The sequence below is a fragment of the Periplaneta americana genome, chromosome 12, assembly GCF_040183065.1.
Source record: "Periplaneta americana isolate PAMFEO1 chromosome 12, P.americana_PAMFEO1_priV1, whole genome shotgun sequence".
Taxonomy (NCBI): Eukaryota; Metazoa; Arthropoda; class Insecta; order Blattodea; family Blattidae; genus Periplaneta; species Periplaneta americana.
This window is the reverse complement of record NC_091128.1, coordinates 144,693,379-144,716,784: the sequence shown is the minus strand read 5'-3', so window position 1 is coordinate 144,716,784 and position 23,406 is coordinate 144,693,379.

The window sequence follows — 23,406 nt, the reverse complement described above, 5'->3', positions numbered from 1 at the left end:
ATAAAGAACATGTCCAATTCTTACGTTTAACAATAGAATGCAATACATATAAAATGCAAATATGAAATATGTACAGAATTAATACCTTAATAACAGTAATATTTTATACAATGTAATATGTTTACCATTTAATAGTATTATAATATTTACACAGTACTGTGAAATGTCAAGAATTCATCTACAGAATAGAAAGTGTGAGATATTAAATAATTTTTTAGTTTTACCTTAAATAATGCAGGGTTTTGGCTATGATTCTTAATGACTTCAGGAAGACTATTGAACATTTTTATCGCCATGTAACGTACTCCCCTTTGAAATCATGATAAATTTGATGATGGCGTATGAAAATCATTCCTTCTGCGGGTATTTATACTATGTATGGCTGAGTTAGTTGGAAAATTTTCTTTATTACATAAGAGGAAATTTATTGTAGAGTATATGTATTGATTTGTTAAGGTTACAATCTCTAATTTTTTTTAAAATAATCTACATGATTCTCTAGCCTTTGCACCAACTATTATTCTAATGGTTCTTTTTTGTAATAAGAATATATTTTTACTATTTGCAGAATTTCCCCAAATATTATTCCGTAGGACATAATGGAATCAAATAGGCAAAATATATTGTCTTTAAGATACTGCTGTTTAGAAATTGTTGTAACGACCTAATTGCGAATCATGCTGAGCTAAGTTTGGGGGTTATTTCTTTGATATGATTTTTCCAATTCATTGTATTATTAATATGCAAACCAAGAAATTTGGTTGTTGATGTTTCTAGTAGAGGTACATTGTTGATAGTTATGTCCAATGTTTCAGAGATTAAATTTGAACCTCTCACTAGAGGTTTTGATTTATCTAGACAAAATCAAAACTCGAGTGGGATTTAACAGACTATTACACGATTAGAAGAAAGTATATAAAGATTAGAAGTAACGAAGTACTCCAATACAATAAAATATTAATAGACTTACGAAAATACAAAACTGTCTTCAAATTTGTACCATCTCAACATTATAAATATTACACTTGTAGATGGCAGTAGTGTATTATGAATAGCTGTTTTCTTATCAGTTGTGCCAACTATGGAATCTTCATTGAACTCTGTGGACGATTACTGGTCAAGAACACTTTGTTGATTCAGTTTCGTTTTTATTAAAACAGTTGCATTCCACTTCAATTATCCCGATCCCAGTAATCAACGTCACTTGACAGATGATTTTCAATAAATCTTAGTATTAAGCAATCTCTGATACGTGACTATTCGTAATATCATATAGCAGAAGCTATAACATAACCTAAATAATATAAAGGAGAGTTAGAAAAGTTTTAATTAGGGATGATGAATTAAACAAGAAACGATGATGAAATAAAAAAAAATAAACATGAATAATTTTAAAAGAAACAGTTATTAAAAGTAGGTACAATTTTCAAATTTGAATGTTTTAGTGGTTGGTGGTTCAGTTGATGTTATATTGGACGTGTGCGTAAAAGAAGTGAACTCGATGATGTACATAGTGTATCCAGCGAATAGGGATTATAAAGAATGGACACTGAGCGAATTTTCCTGTGTTTTGTTTCTCTATGTGCCGGCGTTTAGTTCCACTTTCAAGTGCTAGAGGTTAGTGTAATCGAGCATACGCAAAGATAATAATTGAGAATAGAGTTGAGACACAGGATCCGAACATCGCCTACCTTATTGTATAATCCAGTAAAGCTTTGCTTCAAATAAATTCAAGTTAACAGCTTTTCCTTATTTCTCAGTGACAAACTAGTTGTAATAATAATTTTTTATATTTCAGATATAGTAAATTATGTTATAAAATAATATAATACATTATAAAATGATGTATCAAATTCGTTTAATATTTACATATAATATAATATAGGGATATGGTTTTACTTCTCATAACAGTTTTGTTTTTCCATTTTCAGTGCTATCAAATCATTACATATTTTAATTGTTGTTGAGGTCAACGTCTCAACTCTCATTATAAAGGAACTCTAGAGTCTAGACATTATAGTTAATAACGGATTTATTATTTTATAGATCCAATTTATTTTATTTGAGTACATAATGTACCTAGATGTATTAATTATGTGTGTTATATTTCCGCTGTGTCGACTGCTAGCTGGTGTGATGTCAGCGCCAACTCTAGGGAGAAAGCAGAATCTCTCGCTCTAGCTGGCTTGAAGATCATTGAAATCAGTCCGGCTACATCAAAGGTACCGACGCGAAGTGTCCATTCTTTATAATCCCTATTCGCTGGTGTATCCCTCAACTTATTGAGGATTTCCGAATGGTGCTCTTCATTTATTTGTAAATAGGGTTTCAGGGAAGATGCATAGCTATGATCTTTATTAATTCTTGTTCTTGAATGCCAATGCGAGTCATATTTGAAATTGCTGTGCATCGACTGGAGTGGTTTGTAATTTTCTGTTTTTTTTTTTTTTTACGTCCAGACAAGCGCAGTTTGAAATGTTGGCAAACAAAGAAACAAATGCTACGGTAGTGATAAAAATAAACAAATGCTAGGGACGCGATAAAACTGTGCGATAAGCAGCCATGATTGGTTGAAAGACGTCCTTTCGTACCGTTTTATTGGTCAAAAGTAGTGTGACGTAGTAAAAGTGTAATAGTCAACAGTAATCTCACTAGACGTTTGATTTATCTAGAGAAAATCAAAACTCGAATGGGATTTAATTGACTATTACACGATTGGAAGAAAGTATATAAAGATTAGAAGTAACGAAGTACTCCAATACAATAAAATATTAATTGACTTACGAAAATACAACTGTCTTCAAATGTATTATTGTACCATCTCAACATTACAAATATTACGCTAGATGCATGCTAGATGGCAGTAGTGTCTTTATACAGACACTGTAATGATTACTATTCAATAAATCTTAATATTAAACAATCTCTGATACGTGACTATCCATAATATCATATAGCAGAAGTTCTTTTTATCCTCTCAGAGCAGAAGCTATAACATAACCTAACTATTATACACAGGTGTTACAAAAGTTTTAATTAACGACGATGACATAAAAAATAAACATGAATAATTTTAAAAGGGATAATTATTGAATGTACAATTTTCAAATTTGAATGTGGTTGGTGGTTCAATTGATGTTATATTGGACGTGTGCGTAATAGAAGTGGAACTCGTTGATTTAGGCCTACATGGTGTATTCAACTTATTCAGAATTTCCGAATGAATAATTTTAAAAGGAATAATTATTGAATGTAGAATTTTCAAATTTGAATGTGGTTGGTGGTTCAATTGATGTTATATTGGACGTGTGCATAATAGAAGTGGAACTCGTTGATTTAGGCCTACATGATGTATTCAACTTATTCAAGATTTCCGAATGGTGCTCTTCATTTATTTGTAAATCGGATTTCAGAAGATGCATAGGTATGATCAGTGATTTTTATTAATTCTTGTTCTTGAATGCCAATGCGAGTCATATTTGAAACTGCTGTGCATCGACTGGAGTGGTTTGTAATTTTATATATATTTTTGACGTCCAGACCAGCGCAGTTTCAAATGTTGGCAAACAAAGAAACAAATGCTAGGGACGCGATAAAATTAAACAAATGCTAGGGACGCGATAAAATTGTGCGATAAGCAGCCATGATTGGTTTTATTGGTCAAAAGTAGTATGACGTAGTAAAAGTGTAATAGTCAGTATGATTTCTTTAACTTCGCTAGACGTATGTAGTCAAGGTCGCAGCCCTATTATTAGAGTCGTGCCTCTAGTATGAGATGGAAAAAGACATATTACTTCAGGATGTCGAATCTCTTGAATGATTGGAATATCGGAAAGTTTTGCTTTAATACTGAAGTAATGTTGTGAAACCTTCAACTAAATAACTTTCCTTTCATTATGAGTATACATGTCCGCAAGTTTCAAATTTCATTTAGTGAACTTCTGCTTGAGTTTGAATTCTCATTTATATTACGAATATTAATAAAACTATTAGACAAAGATATTAATGGGGAAGTGGCGAAGTTTCGGTGGGAGAAACTATTCAGGGAAAACTTGGCCAAAGAACTTGTTGTATCACTCAAAATTTTATTTGGATTCTCCCGAATTTTAACCTGGGTCGTAGTAATGAGAAATCGACTCAGTTCGGTGCGTTTTGCCATATTATGAATGCCACAATCATCATCTTCTAAGAATAGGACCTGTGGTTTATTCCGTTCTCTGTCCGGAGATCCACTCCATTCGGATGTTGCGAGAACTGTTTCATGTGGCAGGACGTTTATGCTATTCGCATTCGGTTCGGGTACAGTGATAGCTTAAGCTAACATCACTGAATAGCTTATTAGTTCACTTCCACCATACGTGAGGCATTATCGCAAGTAGCGGTCAGTCAATCCCTCGTCGCGAATGTTTGCAATGCGGCAAGTTCTCAAATCCGATTGTGGAGCAGTGAGCTGATTGGTACAGTATAAAGTTCATAGTTCATGGAAATACACCATGTCACTGATTGTTATTAAATCTTCTTTAATTGAGTTTTGTTAATTCCAACGAAATTAATTTTTTTCTGCGATAAAATATAGGCTTACTACTTTATAGAGTGAAAAGCATTATCGATAGCCAAAGAAAAGTTTCTGCATTTCCGAAATATTATTGTTTTTATTTAATATAACTTCTTGTACAGTCGAGGAGGCAAAACCTGTCCTGTGAACTTATCATGTGACTCCTCTAGATTCAAAACCCCCTAAAGACCATTTTGTTCAGAATTGAATTATGTCCACACATTGCTTACTAAGAATGAATTCTAATGATTTTTATAATTTGAACTTAAAAGAAGTCACTAAAGTTGAAGCAAAAGGTTTGTTAAAATTCAGTGTTAAGTTGAAAATTTCCTCTATTTTCCACTAGTTACTGTCAAAATCTTTTAATTTATGACAATAGATATAGGGGATTTTGCATGTATAGGATTCATGTGCCGTTGCTATATCGCCAATGGGTATGGAGGGGGAAGATAGATTTTAGTTTGAGATGATCTTCCGTGTCAGTAGATCCATATAATATTAACTAACCATCATGAAACAAACTCTCTTTCCGGTAGCTCATTCTTTCCCTTCTCTCACAGCTCACATGACGGGTCTCACCATCTCATTTGTACATGACGAATAATAAATGCGATACAGATAAAAATTTCTTAAAATTAGTAATCCTTTTTTCAGGTACTTTATTATTATTTTAAGAAAATTTTATCTGTATTGGTTTAGGATTTAAATTTTTAATAAGTTTCCATTATAGTGTTGGTAATTTGAATTTTCTAACATATTATACAGGGTGTTTAAAAAATACGGGGCATAATTTCAGGTATGTATTTCCCACATGTAGACTATCAAAATAGTTCATTACAACATGTGTCCGGAAATGCTTTATTTCCGAGTTATGGCCTTCACAACATTGAAATTCACCGGAACGTTTTTCTTTCCGCAGGTCGTTGCCGTCAAAGGAGACATTAAGAGGGCACTCTGACACTTCATTCCGAGGCGAAGGTTACATTCAGTGTTGTGTAGGCGTTAGGCTGTGCGACATGTATTCAAATCAAGAGCTGGCAGAGATGCACTTCATGTACGGTAAGGCGGACGGCAATGCTGCGCTGGCTCGTCGTTTGTACCAGGAGGGCTACCCACAGCGGCAATGTCCAGATCGGAAGACATTTGTACGTCTCCATTACCGTCTGTGCGAGTATGGAAAATTTAACTCTCCTGGTTTGGGAAGGGGACGACCAAGATCTACAACTCCAGAAGTACAGGAGGAGATTCTGGAGGCTGTGAACATGACTCCTTCTATCAGCACACGAAGGGTAGCGTTGCAAGTCAATGTTCCTTCTACGACTGTCTGTCTGGAGACTGTTGAAAAAATATCAATTGTATCCTTATCATTTGTAACGTGTACAGGCCCTGTCACGAGCAGATTACCCTGCACGAGTTAGGTTCTGTCAGTGGTTCTTGCAGCAGTGTGGTGTAAATCCGAACTTTCCTGCCTTAGTATTACGTATTTACAGATGAAGCACAGTTCACACGAGATGGCATAACAAATTTCCACAATCAGCATGTATGGGCGTATGAAAACCCACGTGCAACTGTTCCATCTCATCACCAGGTGCGGTTCTCCCTCAACATGTGGGCCGGTATCATTGGTGATCGATTAGTTGGACCTCATGTACTTGTAAACAGACTTACGGGGCAGGCGTACACAAACATCCAGGAAAACACCATACCTCATGTTTTAGAAGACACTCCACTGATCAATCGTGAACAAATTCACTTCTTGCATGATGGCGCTCCTGCACACTTCAGTCGTACGGCTCGCCGGTACTTGGATCGAAGGTTTCCTGATCGATGGATAGGTAGAGGTAGCTCAATTGTTTGGCCTCCACGCTCACCTGATCTCAACCCTCTCGAGTTCTACTTGTGGGGCCATTTAAAATCATTGGTTTATTCGTCTCTGGTGCCTGATTTGGAATCCCTTCGGAATCGAATTGTGGCATGTTCTGAGGACATACGCAATACTTCTGGAGTTTGGGATCGTGTTCGCAGGTCAATGAGACATCGATGCGAGGTCTGTATTCAAGCAGGAGGTGGACATTTTGAACATCTTCTGTAATGAGAACGACCTGCGGAAAGAAAAACGTTCCGGTGAATTTCAATGTTGTGAAGGCCATAACTCGGAAATGAAGCATTTCCGATCACATGTTGTAATGAACTATTTTGATTGTCTACTTGTGGGAAATTCATACCTGAAATTATGCCCCATATTTTTTAAACACTCTGTATAGCGCGCACAATTGACGTCGTCTTTAATAGAAAACAGATATGTTTTGAAGTTGTGTGCGATTTGCTTCAATGCTTTTGAACTTAAAGCAATACAGTATTACAATAATTACGATCTGGCGATCCTGGAATAAGTTGTTGCAAGTGGATTTTAAATGGAGTGCATAACGGTGAAATTGACACTAATTATTTCTGTTTTTGGACGATATTTGGTTTCTTGTCCATGGACCAAAACAACAGGTATTGGAACTCCGAACAAGTCATCCTTCATGGAGAGCTCCTCCGTAATGTAAAAATAAATGTAGGGCGCTCTGTGAGTTATGTGTGGGTAATAGGCCTCATTTATTTTGAAAACTACTAATATTGAAAGATATGTGGAAGTGATATTATGACCCTTGTAGCTGATTTCAGAACCTTGTTCACAGTGATACCACGATATACCGGTAACTAATAATTTCGTGGTTCGGATCCTGCATGGGAAGGGAACTATTTTTTGTTCCTTATTCAAATTTATTCCCAATACTTTTCGATTGCAGCGATATTTTACTACATAATTAACTTATTATTCCCAGAACATGAATTTTACCAACTTATTTTCTTTCGAAATGGGCTACGTCAGCAGTCGAAACTACAACAATTTCAATAGATTACTCGCTATCTTGTGAATGCGGGCGTGGCATGCGCAGTGGCTAATTTCGGGGACTTCGATTATTCCGTCGGTCCCGTTTTTTTGCCACTACTGTACCTTGCTTCGAATCATCCGCAATGCGCGCTCTCCGATAACCAGCGCGTTGGAGCGCATCGGCCTTACAGTCAAGTTGCTGCGTTTGAGTCAGGAAACACTATAACCATTCCCTGCCTCCTGTGCGTCTCAATGAAGTACACGTAGATATTTTTACCTTTCATCTATTTTACAAGATTGTTGCAGGCTATAGATGCTTAGCAAAATCTGCCTTAAATTTTAGAGCTATTGAATGAGGATTTTATAAAAACTAACTTACAGCAAGTTAGATAAAAAAAGAGACAAATCATCTTCATCACCATGAGCATCATCATGTAGCTTCCAAGGAGTTCAGCCACAGATTGGTACTTTCCGGTCTCATACTAGAGATCGAGAAGTCTCTTCATTACTCTTCCAGAGTTTCTTGTACCCGTCGGGGTGTAACTTTTGTTAGTAATCTAGGATATCAGTCTGTTTCGGGAAATCCTATTGACATGTTACGTCCACTTTGACTTATAATTTAAAATTTGTTTAAAGGCTGATGCCATTCTCAATTCTACCAAAAATTTTATATTTGTTTTGCAGTTGTTCCATTTATAACAGGGCCGGGCATGAGAACTGCTCCATTTAGTCGGCTAGAGCTGCTCTGGCTCCACAAAGCACTTCAATTCCAAGCCAGAGCAGAACGCCCACGCAGTGGCGGACTCGCATTACAGCTACCTTCCCTGCATTAATATAACAAGAGCCACGGTTGTTCTAGTCATTCAGTCTGTTGGTATATAATAGTTTAAAAGGATATTACATCAATCCATTTTACACTACACAGTTTATAACACTCTTATTAATTTAATGAAATAAACTTCGCTCTATGCACACACACAAATCATTAGGCTTATTTACATAACCCATATGCACATACTGCAATCTCCTCACCACGGTTCTACGAGACAGGCGTATGGCTTCCACTTCCCCTACTTGCTGTGGACAGAGTTCATCTACCAATATAATTAAACATCGATTGATGAAGTTACCTTCGTTGAATGCCACTAACTGCATTATTGTCATTCTGTTAATATATAATATAATATAATATAATATAATATAATATAATATAATATAATATAATATAATATAATATAATATAATATAATATAATGTGATGTGATGTGGTATGATGTATGATGTATGATTTATGATTTATGATTTATGATTTATGATTTATGATTTATGATTTATGATTTATGATTTATGATTTACGATTTACGATATACGATATACGATACATGATTTATGATTTATGATTTATGATTTATGATATACGATATACGATATACGATACATGATATATGATATATGATATGACCATAAATTAATACAACTTAAAGAAAATGTTTCTCAGGTACATTATATTAGAGTATTTATTCGATATTTATATTGCATTATAAGTTATTATAGTACATTTAGTAATATATAATTTTAAAATATACACATATTATGATATATCATAGTATAGTATATATCATAATACTTGTATAATTTAAAATTATATATTACTAAATGTATAATAACTTATAATAAATAAATATAAATATCAAATAGATACTCTAATATAGGCTAATGTACCTGAGAAACATTTTCTTTAAGTTGTATTAATTTATGGCGTTCATTACCAACATATTTGTCATATTCAGTAGCATGTTGTAAAGAATAATGCTGTTGGGTATTGAACTTCTTAATCAGTTGGAGTGTTTTATGCCAAATTAAACACTTTGCTAATCCACTGCTCTCTACCAAAAATAACTCCTCCTCCCATGATGCATTAAACGCATTGGGAATAGCGGGACGGTTTAGTGTATGAGCGGAAGCTCCGTCTTCAAAGTTCGCCAACATACTGCAGAGTCACCACTGCACCGACACTGAATGACGTACAGTATGGATACGTCACAGCGCTCGCAAGACCCGCTCTTTAAAGCACACAGCCCTCAGTTCTCAGAATCACGTAATGTGCCCAGCCCTGATTTATAACCTGCTGTTCTTCTTAAATATATTTTCATTCCCGCCGCAGTTATTAACTTATTGATTTATTGTTTGCCTTGATTGTCCAATTCTCACAACCATAATTCTTTGGTGGGCGGGAAAAGGCACATGAATAAGAAAGTCGAATTTTCTGTTGTGTCTAATGACACAAGTCTAGTATTTGTTCTAATTTTTAAAATAATAAAAATTCTTGTATTTCAAATTGAAAAGGGTATTACTTTACCCAACATACATGAATTTCATTATTATAGTTATATTTAGTTAAAAATAAATTAAAAAGAAAGTCTCTCCTGAAAAATTAATATTTTTGACTTATGTGCTTTTTCCCGCCGACCAAAGAATAGTGAAGTCTGAACAACATGGATTTAGAAGAGGTCGTTCATGCAGTTTCCTACATTTTGAGACAAATAGTAAAATTTACTAATGTTTTCCGAAAAATATATTTAAAATAGCACGGAAAAACTGACAATAATTATTTAAACCTAACAAAATGTTAATATGAAAGAAAAAGAGATAGCCGACTGTGAAGAAAGACAGTCTGAAATTCAAACCTGTTATTGAAAGAGTAATGGAACGGAGAAAAATTCTCTCCTGACCGGGATTTGAACCCGGATTTTCAGCTCTACGTGCTGTTGCTTTATCCACAAAGCCACACCGGATACACACCCCGGCGTCGGACAGAATCGTCACAGATTAAGTTCCAACTCTTGAGTTCCCTCTAGTGGCCGCCCTCTGCACTACGTCATAGATGTCTATGAACGTAGGACTGAAGTCCACACATGTGCTGAGGTGCACTCGTTATGAGTGCAATAGGTATTTGATTTAACGCTTTTAACTACGTAAATCATTCAGTGTTGAAATTTCAATGAGGAAGAATAATGTCTCCGTTCCATTACTCTTTCATCGTATGATGATGCAGAATATCTGCATGGAAATATCATATGTACTTTGGTACATTAATAATACCCGGAGCGATGTCCCGTATGTTGTGAGATGTGCGCAGACGCGAAAGTATTTTATTTTTTCCGAGGAACAGATGTGCACATTGACCTTGCTAGGCCATAAGAACCTACAGAGATAACATTGAAATAAAATTAGACATTGAAAAACGAGATGAGAAATTGAATTTATTTGAATATTATTTACAATTAACGCTAATTGTTATAGTAACAGAACATAAACTTCTGCGACAGTATTGGATTTCCAGCCTCCGTGACTTTTCGCTAATTCTTTTTCGATTGCATATCCGAGAATAATCGATACTTGCGGTTTTATAACGGTAGAAAGCTGACCTGTCATTGGCTGAACAGTTGTAAGCTGAGTCGTCATTGGCTGAAAGACCTGACCTTTAATGAGTAGGTGTACTTTAATGACATGCATTAAAGTTCTGCTATCAGGTGTATAATTACTACATTTCGGCATGGTCGAGCATAAAATAATATATCTGATATTGAAACCCACTAGCGTTCCAAGCTAGTGAAGAAGAAGAAATACCACAGTCTGTAATATCATACTTCAACCAATAATAATTTATTTTGCGTTGGTTTCAAACTATTAGCGCGTTGCAGTGTCTCTTTATGAAAATCGTAATTTGTGGGGCATCATGGTGTAACAGCATGTAAACTCTTGAAATTCGAGCTTCAAACGCAAGAGTTATTTGCCCTCACTCCATTCTCGTGCGATGTTCTGTTATGGACTGTTTTGTAGTCAAGGAATTCGACCGATCTGTTCAGTCATTCTGTTATTGCATGGGTAATGTTGTTGCATATCGCAACGGATTCCATTTGCGCGTGTCGCAAATACAGACCGAAAACTCTGCAACCTAAAATTAATGATTACTGGTTGACCATGGTATTTCTTCCTTCCTTTCACCATCTTCCCTGCATCGTACACTCATTCAGAGAGTTCCGTATTTACGTTTAACTAACAATTATTTCAAAGTTAACATCGATAGAATTGTCTTGTTATACACAGGGGAGTAGTATATAAAATAGTACCAAGGCTCTTCGCAAAAAATGTATAATAATAATAATAATAATAATAATAATAATAATAATAATAATAATAATAATAATCATAATCTGAAAGTTAGAATTTATAAAACAGTTATATTACCAGTTGTTCTTTATGGTTGTGAAACTTGGACTCTCACTTTGAGAGAGGAACAATATTTTATCCTTACTTTATATTATTTATTACTGTTAGTTTTAAAATAGTATATTCTTCTGTATATAAGACTTGCACAATGATCCGATTTAGGTATCTCTATGTCTCTGTATATTACTATGTCCTCAAGGTCAAGAACGAAACCTGTTTCCACTTTCTTCTCTGATTGGTCAGTTTTATACGCCGTCTGCAGATCACTACAGACAGTTACACTACACAGAGTAAGAAATGTGTTGCTATTATTGGTAAGCTTATATTATCTAATGCCGTTTGACAAGGCCTTCTACATTTTCTTCCCGCTACTGAGTGTTTCTCTGTAGACATTTTAACCGAAGCCATTTCAGTGCCGCGTTATCTTGGAGTTGTGTAACAGCACATTTGAAAAGGTGATCAATTTTGTGTGTTTAATGTAATTGACAACTGTCAGTATTTGTGAAATTGTATTTAAGTGAAATTACGACATTAGAAGAATAAGTGGCAGCGATAAAGAATGAGGTAAGACAGTAAATTACGCACAGAATTTGTTTTAAATCCGATGTGTTGGAAATATAAGAAAACATTTAGTGACTTATTTTCTTCGGCAATAATTATATTACTAAAGCTTTTTTTTACAAAAATATAAGACCAGAAATTAGGTAAAATTAAATATAAAGTAACTTTTAATATTGTGTTCATTCCTGGGTTGCTAGACTTCCTGGATTTCCTGAGATTGTTCTGCATTTTAATGGTGTCCTGGTTTGAGTTTCAGTATATTTGTCCCGGAATGTGAAAGAAATTGAAAACTGAAAGAAATGTAATCTTTTTCTCATTTCTATAACATTATTTTAAAAATTCCTTTTTTAAGATCACTCCGTTGAATCTTGTCGTCGTTGCCACCTGGCGCCTCCTACGCACTATTGAAATAAAAACGATAGTACTACAGTATGTAGGCCTGTTAGGTATTATACAGTATTTTTAGCTTTTATTCTTTTGGATGTTGATTTATTATTGAACGTATATAATTACTGTATTGACGCGCATTTTTCTCTATATATCAGGCTGTAATATGCCGTTATTTTTTTCAGACTTTATCAATAATTCAAACGAAATTTCGTAATGTGGTAAAAATGAAACAAAAATTAAAAGCTTAGGCCCAAGTATGATTAATTGAAATACACAAAATCAGTTATATTGCAAATTTAATTATCAATTCAAATGTTTAATGACGTTAAGTTTCGCAATATCATCTGTTCTGGATCCCTGGTTCCTACTACGATAGATCTAGCAAGAAGATAATAAGACCTTGTACCATTCGTTTTTTAAATACGCATTAAATTTTACATGATACCGGTAATTTTTTTTAATCTCTTTAATTTACATTTAATTGTATTCAGCGGTAATCACATAAACTTATTTCAGATGGTTTCCCACTAGATGGTATTTTAAATTCAATCTTAATTAAGTATGAATGAATAATTTAGGAGCAAAAAATTGTAACTCTTTCGTTTCCATTTCATTAAAAATTTTTAGTAATTCTGAGTAAACATAATTTGAAAATGACGAATTATTCAGTTAAAAAAAAAGACCTGAAACGCATATTTGGAATTTAATTAATACTTTAAGAATACTTATTAATATACTGGTAAATATGACATTGATATTAAAATACGATTTTCTACGGAAGAAAGATCCATTTTTACTTTTACAATTGAACACTACAAATACTATAGAGATAGAGCACTAAGCATATGGGTTTACTTTCCCGCACCCAGTACTTTCCGCAGAATAACCTGGAACTCCTCATCTAATATACGTAGCAATGAATGAATGTATCGACACCATGTTGTCAACATCAGAATTTCAAACGAAAATTTCATTACTAGATGACTCTGTCTCTTATCTCTTCCTCTGTTTCCCTCTTCTCTTCAATAATTGTTTGTCGTATTTTCTGATCTTCTGTGTGTCTCAACTGTATTCCTGAAATTACACCGTGCATTTAATTACAGGTTTTTATTATGGCTAAACTAGCACTGAGTTACTTCGCTTCAAGTGTTTAGAACTCTTTCCTCAGTCATACCAACATAATTTTGGTGACGTTACGAAGCATTTACGTAGTCTACACTCAAGCTATGGCTTGCATATACGAATCTGTAACAGGTTAGGTTGGATTAGTTTAGGCTTTATTATGCCTTGCATATACTCGTATGAATCTGTGACAGGTTAGGTTAGGTTAGTTTAGATTGGTTTAGTCTTTTATTATGCCTTACATATACGCTGTGCAAAGGCTGGTAACTTTTTTGTTTTGTGATGTCAGTAATAATGCAGTGTAATGGCGGATACTCACTTCGGAAATCACGAAAACCCGGCGCTAGTTTCGCCTTTGCAATTAATTACTTACTTGAGGTAGTCCCGATTCAGCGTCCTCTGGATCTAGTGTGGAAAGTTACCCACTTTGCTAATAAGACACGTGCTGATTTTTATTTATTGTATTTGATTATTTTACGACGCTTTATCAACATCTAGGTTATTTAGCGTCTGAATGGAATGAAGGTGATAATGCCGGTGAAATGAGTCCGGGGTCCAGCACCGAAAGTTACCCAGCATTTGCTTGTATTGGGTTGAGGGAAAATCCCGGAAAAAACCTCAACCAGATAACTTGCCCCAACCAGGATTGGAACCTGGGCCACCTGGTTTCGCGGCCAGACGCGCTGACCGTTACTCCACAGGTGTGGACGACACGTGCTGATGAAATGCGAAATGTGGGTATTTAAGTTTGCCCTATAGGTGAATTACTTAATGAATAACGTAATAGAGGTGAATTACGGGTAGAGGGAACAATACTAACCCTTTCTGGACCTTGACCGCACTAGCGACAAAGCATTTTAGTGTCCCGATGTGGACAATATGGCGACGACACAGCCATTCATTATTGCGTTCACTAGGTGAATATTTCTAGGTTATTCTGTGGAACAGCTGAACTGAAAGAACATGAGGTTGGGGCAATTTATTGTGTTTTTATAATTTTCTCGTTTTCTTACATGATCTGCTGAGGTTTTTTTTTTAATTATTCACGATTAACATTACTTACTTATGGCATTTAAGGAACCCGCAAGTTCATTGCCGCCCTCACATAAGCCCGCCATCGGTCCCTATCTGTGCAAGATTAATCCAGTCTCTATCGTCATATCCCACATCCCTCAAATCCATTTTAATATTATCTTCCCATCTACATCTCGGCCTCCCTAAAGGTTTTTTTCCCCTCCGGCCTTCCAACTAACACTTTATATGCATTTCTGGTTTCACCCATACATGTTACATGCCCTGTCCATCTCAAACGTCTGGATTTAATGTTCCTAATTATATCAGGTGAAGAATACAATGCGTGCAGTCTGCGTTGTGTAACTTTCACATTCTCCTGTAAATTCATTCCTCTTAGTCTTAAATATTTTCCTAAGAACCTTATTCTCAAACACCCTTAATCTGTGTCCCTCTCTCAAAGTGAGAGTCTACGTTTCACAGCCATACAGAACAATCAGTAATATAAGTGTTTCATAAATTCTAACTTTCAGATTTTTTGACAGCAGACTAGATGACAAAAGCTTCTCAACCGAATAATAATAGCATTTCCCATATTTATTCTACGTTTAATTTTCTCCCGAGTGTCATTTATATTTTTTTTGTTGCTTCAAGATATTTGAATTTTTCCACCTCTTCGAAGGATAAATCTCCAATTTTTATATTTTCATTTCGTACAATATTCTGGTCATGAGACATAATCATATACTTTGGCTTTTTGGGATTTACTTCCAAACCGATCACTTCACTAGCTTCAACTAAAATTTCCGTTTTTCCCTAATCGTTTGTGAATGTTCTTCTAGCATATTCACGACATCCGCATAGGCAAGAACCTATTTATTTATTTATTTTATTTTATTAATTTATTTTATTTATTTATTTTACTTTATTTTATTTATTTATTTTATTTTTTTTATTTATTTAATTAATTTTTTTTATTTATTTATTTGTGTATTTATTCATTCATTCATTCATTCATTAATTCATTAATTTATTTTGAAAATGCTTAGAGCATTATTTTCTCTATAAACCACTTTTACGCCATCCTAGCATTATAAACAGATTGTTACTACTTCGAATATCGTTCATAATCGCCTTATTATGGCACGCGTGCCCATAAAAGCAATGATGTAACTAATCGATACGAACATATGAAGACAATTTGTTCCGAATTGAATTTCTCTCATAATTTCTTTCCTACAATTTATAATCCTAAAATGCGATAAAGTGTTGTATTCAATTCGTGGATAATCTTATTATGACTCGTGAAAATTGTCATTCATGCCATAATCATCAAGATTATCCACTTGTTGCATAAATAACTATTAACTTCAGATATTAGATATGTGGAAGTTTTGTCGTTGTTATCATCGGTTTGTATTGTTGAGAACGAAATGTGATACTCGTATTTAAGATGCTGTGAGGTCTACTACAACGCTAAATCTTAAGGGGAGAGGATGGTATTTTTGGTGAAAAATTAGTAAATTTTGAAAAAAAAATCTTTAAAATAGTCTGTGATATGTGTGGAATGCATAACATAACATTCTGTGGGTATTTGTGCCCTTATCGGATGTTGAGTCGCCATTTTTAAACTTCCTGCGATATGGATTTTTAAATAACTCGCCCACTTTTATTGTTGTTTCCGGTAAATTAAATTAAAAAAAATTCTTTAAAATATCCTTTGATATGTGTGGAATGCATTGCATAACATTTTTTGGGTATTTGTGCCCTTATCGGATGTTGAGACGTCATTTTTAAACTTCCTGCGCTTTGGATTTATAAATGACACTTCCACTTTTATCGGTTTCCAGTAACTTCATTTTTTTTTGGTACATTGCCAGACAAAAATGGATATCATTTCTGAATTATTAAAGATACATGCATGAAATATAGAACACACATTCTTTAGACTATTAAGAAAAGTTTCTCTGTATCAGAATTTTGTTAATTGATTTCATTTTAAAAATACGTCCGTTTGTTTGCAAGAAAGGAAATCAGAAAATTATTATTAAATTTTAATTGTTTATTTTACAAACGTATGGACTAAAATTCTGTTACAGACAGTTTGTAGAACATTCTTTTGCAAATACATTGCAAAAAACAGTTTGAATCTATCTTTAAAATCGGTCTAGATATATCGGTTTTAGTACAATCCTGCATTGGGTATATATATTTTTCAAATTTGGGCCCCAAAATTTTTTTTTTTTCAAAATATTTTTATTTGGTTGAGTTGTCACAGCTATGAGTTCTCTACATACAAAAAATTAATGTTTTACACCAAATAGGAAAAAAGTTAAAAAAAATACCATCCTCTCCCCTTAAGTGAATTCCCTAAATAATTGCATTTGTATAACATGAGTGGATCGTATAACTCCTAGGACCTACAGCACGCAATCAGTCACTTTAAATTTAAGACTTCAGTCACAAAACAACAGAAAGGCGGTGGTAATTTTACGACTACCATATTTTAGCGGTCAGTTCGACACTTTAAACACTTCCATTACTTCCTATAGGGGATACGTGTACAGGTACGACCTATTGAATTATGCACCAGAGGTTTGTGTGTGAAGGCTAAGGCGGTATAAGGTTACGATGGTTTCATGCTAGATCCTTTACTGCTGTGTGGTTATTTAGTAGCTCTGATAACACTACACACATTTTCTCTGCTAACATAAATTTAACCTAGTGGAATTTATGAGTTAACCGACTGTAAAGAAAGGATAGGTACTTTGTGTTTAAACCTATGTACACTACACTGGAGTCTGAGCGTGTTGTTTTCTTTGCAGAAGATCATCTGACTTCTTACAGAACATCTTGCAAGAATTCGTTGTACTGTTTCTGTTGCAGCGACAGAAATACAGGGATGTAAAATATACTTAATTTAAATGTTAGACATACTCGAACTCAATTACACGATATTCTATGGATTCTTTGCTGTAGCGTTTCTACGAGCTACAAATTTAATAGTTCTAGGTTTGATTCCCTGTGGGATCTGGCTGCATATTTATTGTTTTCTTTTGTTTGTCCTCTGCTTTGTCAAGCGCTAGCCTTAAATCATTTTTATTAGGGCTATTCATTTCATTCATTTATAAATCTCGAAAAGACAAAGTATATGATTATGTCTCTTGACGAGAATATTGTGCGAAATGGAAATATAAAAATTGGAAATTTATCTTTTGAAGAGGTGGAGAAGTTCAAATATCTTGGAACAATAGTAACAAATATAAATGATACTCGGGAGGAAACTAAACACAGAATAAATATGGGAAATGCCTGTTATTATTCGGTTGAGAAACTTTTATCATCCAGTCTGCTGCCAAAAAATCTGAAAGTTAGAATTTATAAAACAGTTATATTACCGGTTGTTCTTTATGGTTGTGAAACTTGGACTCTCACTTTGAGAGAGGAACATAGGTTAAGGGTGTTTGAGAATAAGATGCTTAGGAAAATATTTGGGGCTAAGAGGGATGAAGTTACAGGAAAATTGAGAAAGTTACACAACACAGAACTGCACGCATTGTATTCTGCACCTGAATAATTAGGGACATTAAATCCAGACGTTTGAGATGGGCAGGGCATGTAGCACGTATGGGCGAATCCAGAAATGCATAAAGAATGTTAGTTGGGAGGCCGGAGAGAAAAAGACCTTTAGGGAGGCTGAGATGTAGATGGGAAGATAATATTAAAATGGATTTGAGGGAGGTGGGATATGATGATATAGACTGGATTAATCTTGCTCAGGATAGGGATCAATGGCGAGCTTATGTGAGGGCGGCAATGAACCTCCGGGTTCGTTAAAAGCCAGTAAGTAAGTGTTCTTCCCAAGGGCAGGTCTTTCACTTCAATTCCACCTTTCTTCAAATCTTTCCTATTTTCTGCCTTCCTCTTCGTTTCCTCATATGATCCAATACCTTAATGTCGTCTATGACCTGATATCTTCTTCTACCCCGAACTCTTCTCCCGTTCACTATTCCTTCCAGTGCATCCTTCAGTAGGCAGTTTTTTCTCAGTGACCCAACCAATTTCTTTTCCTCTTCCTGATCAGTTTCAGCATCATTCTTTCTTCACCCACTCTTTCCAACACTGCTTCATTTCTTATTCTGTCTGTCCACTTCACACGTTCCATTCTTCTCCATATCCACATTTCAAAATTAGGGCTATATGACCACAAAAATTAACTGTTAATTAATATTTAGTATTTATTCGCAATCCTGAACGAAGACACAATGATCTAAATAATAATGTTCAAACCAGATGATGATAATGATGATGATGATGATGATGTTTATGGTGGTGATGGTGACAACGATGGTGATATTTATCATTACACATGTATGGAAATTCATTTAGAATGTGAATATATAATGTATATACACTAATAATATAATAATAATAATAATAATAATAATAATAATAATAATAATTGAGGACCTTAATTCTAAATGTGCTAAATGTCAAAAACGACTTTCGAAGTTAATAATGAAGACATACTGCGAAATGCATGTTGCGATATCTACAACACCGTCTTTTGGCACACAATTGGGTCACTTACAGTTCAGCCTGAGTCAAGAAGCTTGAGGTGATGAGAGTACTAGGAACATTAGACTGTGCCGGTACTATTTTGCATTGTCGGTGCTGAGGCGATAGTAGTGATCCTAGTGGTTAGCAACTGTCTATGGATGCATATTCCCTACGTATTGAGCTTTGTAACTATTATACTAGACTGTGGTTAAGCTACGACAAAAGGACAATTTAGTGTGATATTCTCATACGGGTGTTCCTCTCTTAGATTGAATAAAATGAAATTTAATAAATTAGCACTTAGCACATTTTAGAATGTAAGGTCTTGAATTCTTTTATAAATTGTTGACAAATTAGTTAGGATACAATTAATTATGATACTTAATCACTCATTTAAAGTTTGTGTGACTGCTACCTGTGTATTTTTTGTGTGGCTTTACTTTGTTTATAGTGTTTTTTCTATCTCTCTCTTTATTTCTTGTGTAGCTTTACTTTGTATATAGTGTATTTTTTTTCTGTTTATTTCTATTATTGTATTTGTATTCCTGGTGTTGTGGGAGAGAAGGCCTGATGGCCTTAACTACACCAGAATAATACGATGAAAGAGTAATGGAACGGAGAAAAATTCCCTCCGGCGCCGGGATTTGAACCCGGGTTTTCAGCTCTACGTGCTGATGCTTCATCCACTAAGCCACACCGGGTACCCACCCCGGCGCCGGACAGAATCGTCTCAGTTTAAGTTCCAACTCTTGGGTTCTCCGTTCCATTACTCTTTCATCGTATGATGACGCAGAATATCTGCATGGAAATATCATATGTACTTCGGTACATTAAATAATAATAATAATAATAATAATAATAATAATAATAATAATAATAATAATAAATACACCAAAATAAATAAATGAATGAATGAATGAATAAATAAATAAATTTATAATTTGATAAAGAAATCCGAGAAATTAACCTTCTTTTCGGAAGTGATAAGTAATAACAAAATGCAATAACTCGTTCATAGGGATCGCTTAACATAGTATTATTATGTAGCTATATCATAAACAAATGCAATGTCCGAGCAGGTTATCTTCGTAGTTCTCTTCCCCACTGCAGTCTATGTCTCCAGCAGCAATTTGTGTTGTACCTGGTACTTCTTAAGCAGTTGTACTGATTGTTACAAAAATATCGGTAGATATTTATTTTCCACAAGTCCAGACTTCCATCCGTGCGAAAAGCATCTATTAACGACTCGCAGTTGTCGGAAGACACCAGTTTGACACGAAAACCGTCGGCCTGAGTGCCGCATTCGGTAGAGTGCTGATCTTTTTTGTGCGAGGTTGCGGGTTCGATCCTGGACCAGGTCGATGGCATTTAAGTGTGCTTAAATACGACAGACCCATGTCAGTAGATTTACTGGAGCAGAACAAAAGAACTGCGGGACAAAATTCCGGTACACCGGTGACGCTGATATAACCTCGGCAGTTGTGAGCGTCGTTACATAAAACATAAGTAGAATTAGACTCGAAAACTCTATTTTACGAAACTTTCTAAACGGGTCGAAGAGTTCTCCGATCAATTGTCCGATATCCAGAATTGTGAAAACAACGAAATTTGTAAGTAAGCGAAATACAGGGACATCATTTTCTTTTTACTTCAATTTTTATTGTACCTGAGTTTTTGAATGTACTTCACTCCCACCCCTTCCAATAATGAAGTTCCAACTGTCCTCCACACAGAACCAAGGCCGCGTATAGTAAACATCACTGAGTTAGTGAGAATAGTACGTTCCAGAAATATGTTCACGTTTTACAGTGACGAAAGAGCTATCAATATTGAATCACATTTTCGCACAGATACTGTCCGTTTGCCTACGCCGCATCCCAATTTCCCCCACCTGCTTCTGCTCGCCCCTCTGTAAGAGCTGGGCTGTCTTAGCTCTTTTCTGAAAACATTAATTTCTCTTAGGAATTGGACGTATACGTAATATTATACAACTGTTTAAAATAACTTAAAAAAAAGGGCCTCATTAAGTAATTAACTGTCACGTGATTTCCCCTCTTTCTACGATCCTGCGGCGTAACCACTTGGACGGACAGTAGATAGCATGTCTGAGTAATTTTATCTGTGCGGGTCGGGCAGAAGTGAAGATTGAATTTACAGTACGTAAGGTACTCTTTTATAGAGTAGGTACAGAATTATTTCAACATGAGTTACTAGTACGAAGGACGAAACTGGCAATTGGAATTAGATGCAATAGTCTATAGTGCGATAATATGCACAAAACAACTGAAGCCTGTATCGAAATGAACGGCCACCATTTTCAAAAATGTACTTAAATATCCAAATTATGATTATTTTTAAATTTAACTTCATTCTCTATATTGTACGCTAATATGCTGTAGACAGTATAACATACATTGCATAATGAATACGTTCGCATGGATAACTCAGTTCGTGAGTAAAAACACTTAACTTATTCTTAACACGTACTGTATTTTGATTAAACAAAAACGTAATGAAAATTATCGAACTCAAAATCGCGATATTTCCTAGTTTACGTAAATGGATGAACTACTTTTCTTCCCTCCTATACCTAGTAAAGTGATTTGTTTGTGTTTTACGCCAGTATCATCGAACTACAGTCGTGGAAGAGGGTAGCAAACGGTGTTTCCGGTTCTCTAAAGGTATAACCAGGTTAATATTAAAAATGTTAGTAAAAAGAAAATGACGTCCCTGTAGAAGTTAACTATTGCTAAACATGTAAAATATGTAGTGGAAAAGCGTGTGTGAACTTCATGACAGACAATTCCTTCAACAGGGATTCTTGCAACTCTAAGGTTTATGCCATACTCTTCTTAGCGTATCTTCACAGTGATTTCTTTATCATATCGTGATATCGATATAATATTAATAAAAGTGTCTAATAATTTATATTAATAGCAACAGTTTCTGTATACCTACAGCTTGTAATGTATTATTATAATGTTGTAACATACTTCACTATGGTATTTTATGGCGTTGCTGTAAATCGTCACAATCCGTCCTTGGAATTTTCATTTACTGTCAGAGATATGAAAATAAATATGGCGACTGTAATTAAATGGAAATGTCATATTCAAGACAGTCTTCTCTTCATTTCCTTGGATCAGAGTTCAAGTGTCTGTTTCTTCTGAAAGCTGTACAGAATACACAAGTGGGGGGAAAAATTCATGGTAGTCGTAAATAAGGGATGAGTCAGTGACGGGCTTGTACATCACATAACGTTAAATTTATTATCTCCCTTTTCATATCCCGCCGAGCTAAGCGAGTGCTCTCCCTCCACGTTCTGTGCATGAATCTTGAGTGTAGAAATGTTTAACTTCTGTCCTCATTTCTTTCTTTCATTTAAGTCAAATGCTCCACAAAACAGGGACTATAAAATGCAAAATTTTACATTGTTCCACTACGTCATTATCTAAATATTCATTCTCTCAGAAATACTGGAGTCTACAAAATGCATGAAACTTCCGTACATTACATTCCTGAAAATGATACAGAATGTAAATTGCAGTAGTAGAGATTATTCTTCAGTCAGAAAAATGATTGTGACTTCAAATATTCATAATTTAAATTTAAGATGTTGCAGTGCCCTCTGTGACCCATAAAATCACTTTTGTGTAATATATTACATAAATAAATTAATAGAAATTTATGTTTTCGCCATTACCAGAACTATCAGCAACATGTTTATGTTTAGAGACTAGAGCAATGGAAATTTCGGTTTTAAACACACATTTTTGTCTGCACCTATGAATAAATCTTCCTCTACTTCATTTTCCTGTGAATATGGCATCTTTCTCAGATCACAAATTTTATAAATCATTATCTTAGAAAGCATGTTGAAATGTTCAGATAGTCAATATAATATAATATAATATTGTTTAATTAATTCAGTCTAATTAACATATCACAAATATAAAAAGTCAATGACACTTACCCATGTAAGTGATCATTGTGTACTATACAAATATAAAAATTAAAAATTAAGCAAACGTTTTCGCCCTTCGGACATCATCAGGCTTTTTTACATACAATATCTTGTGCATTTTGTCTCTTA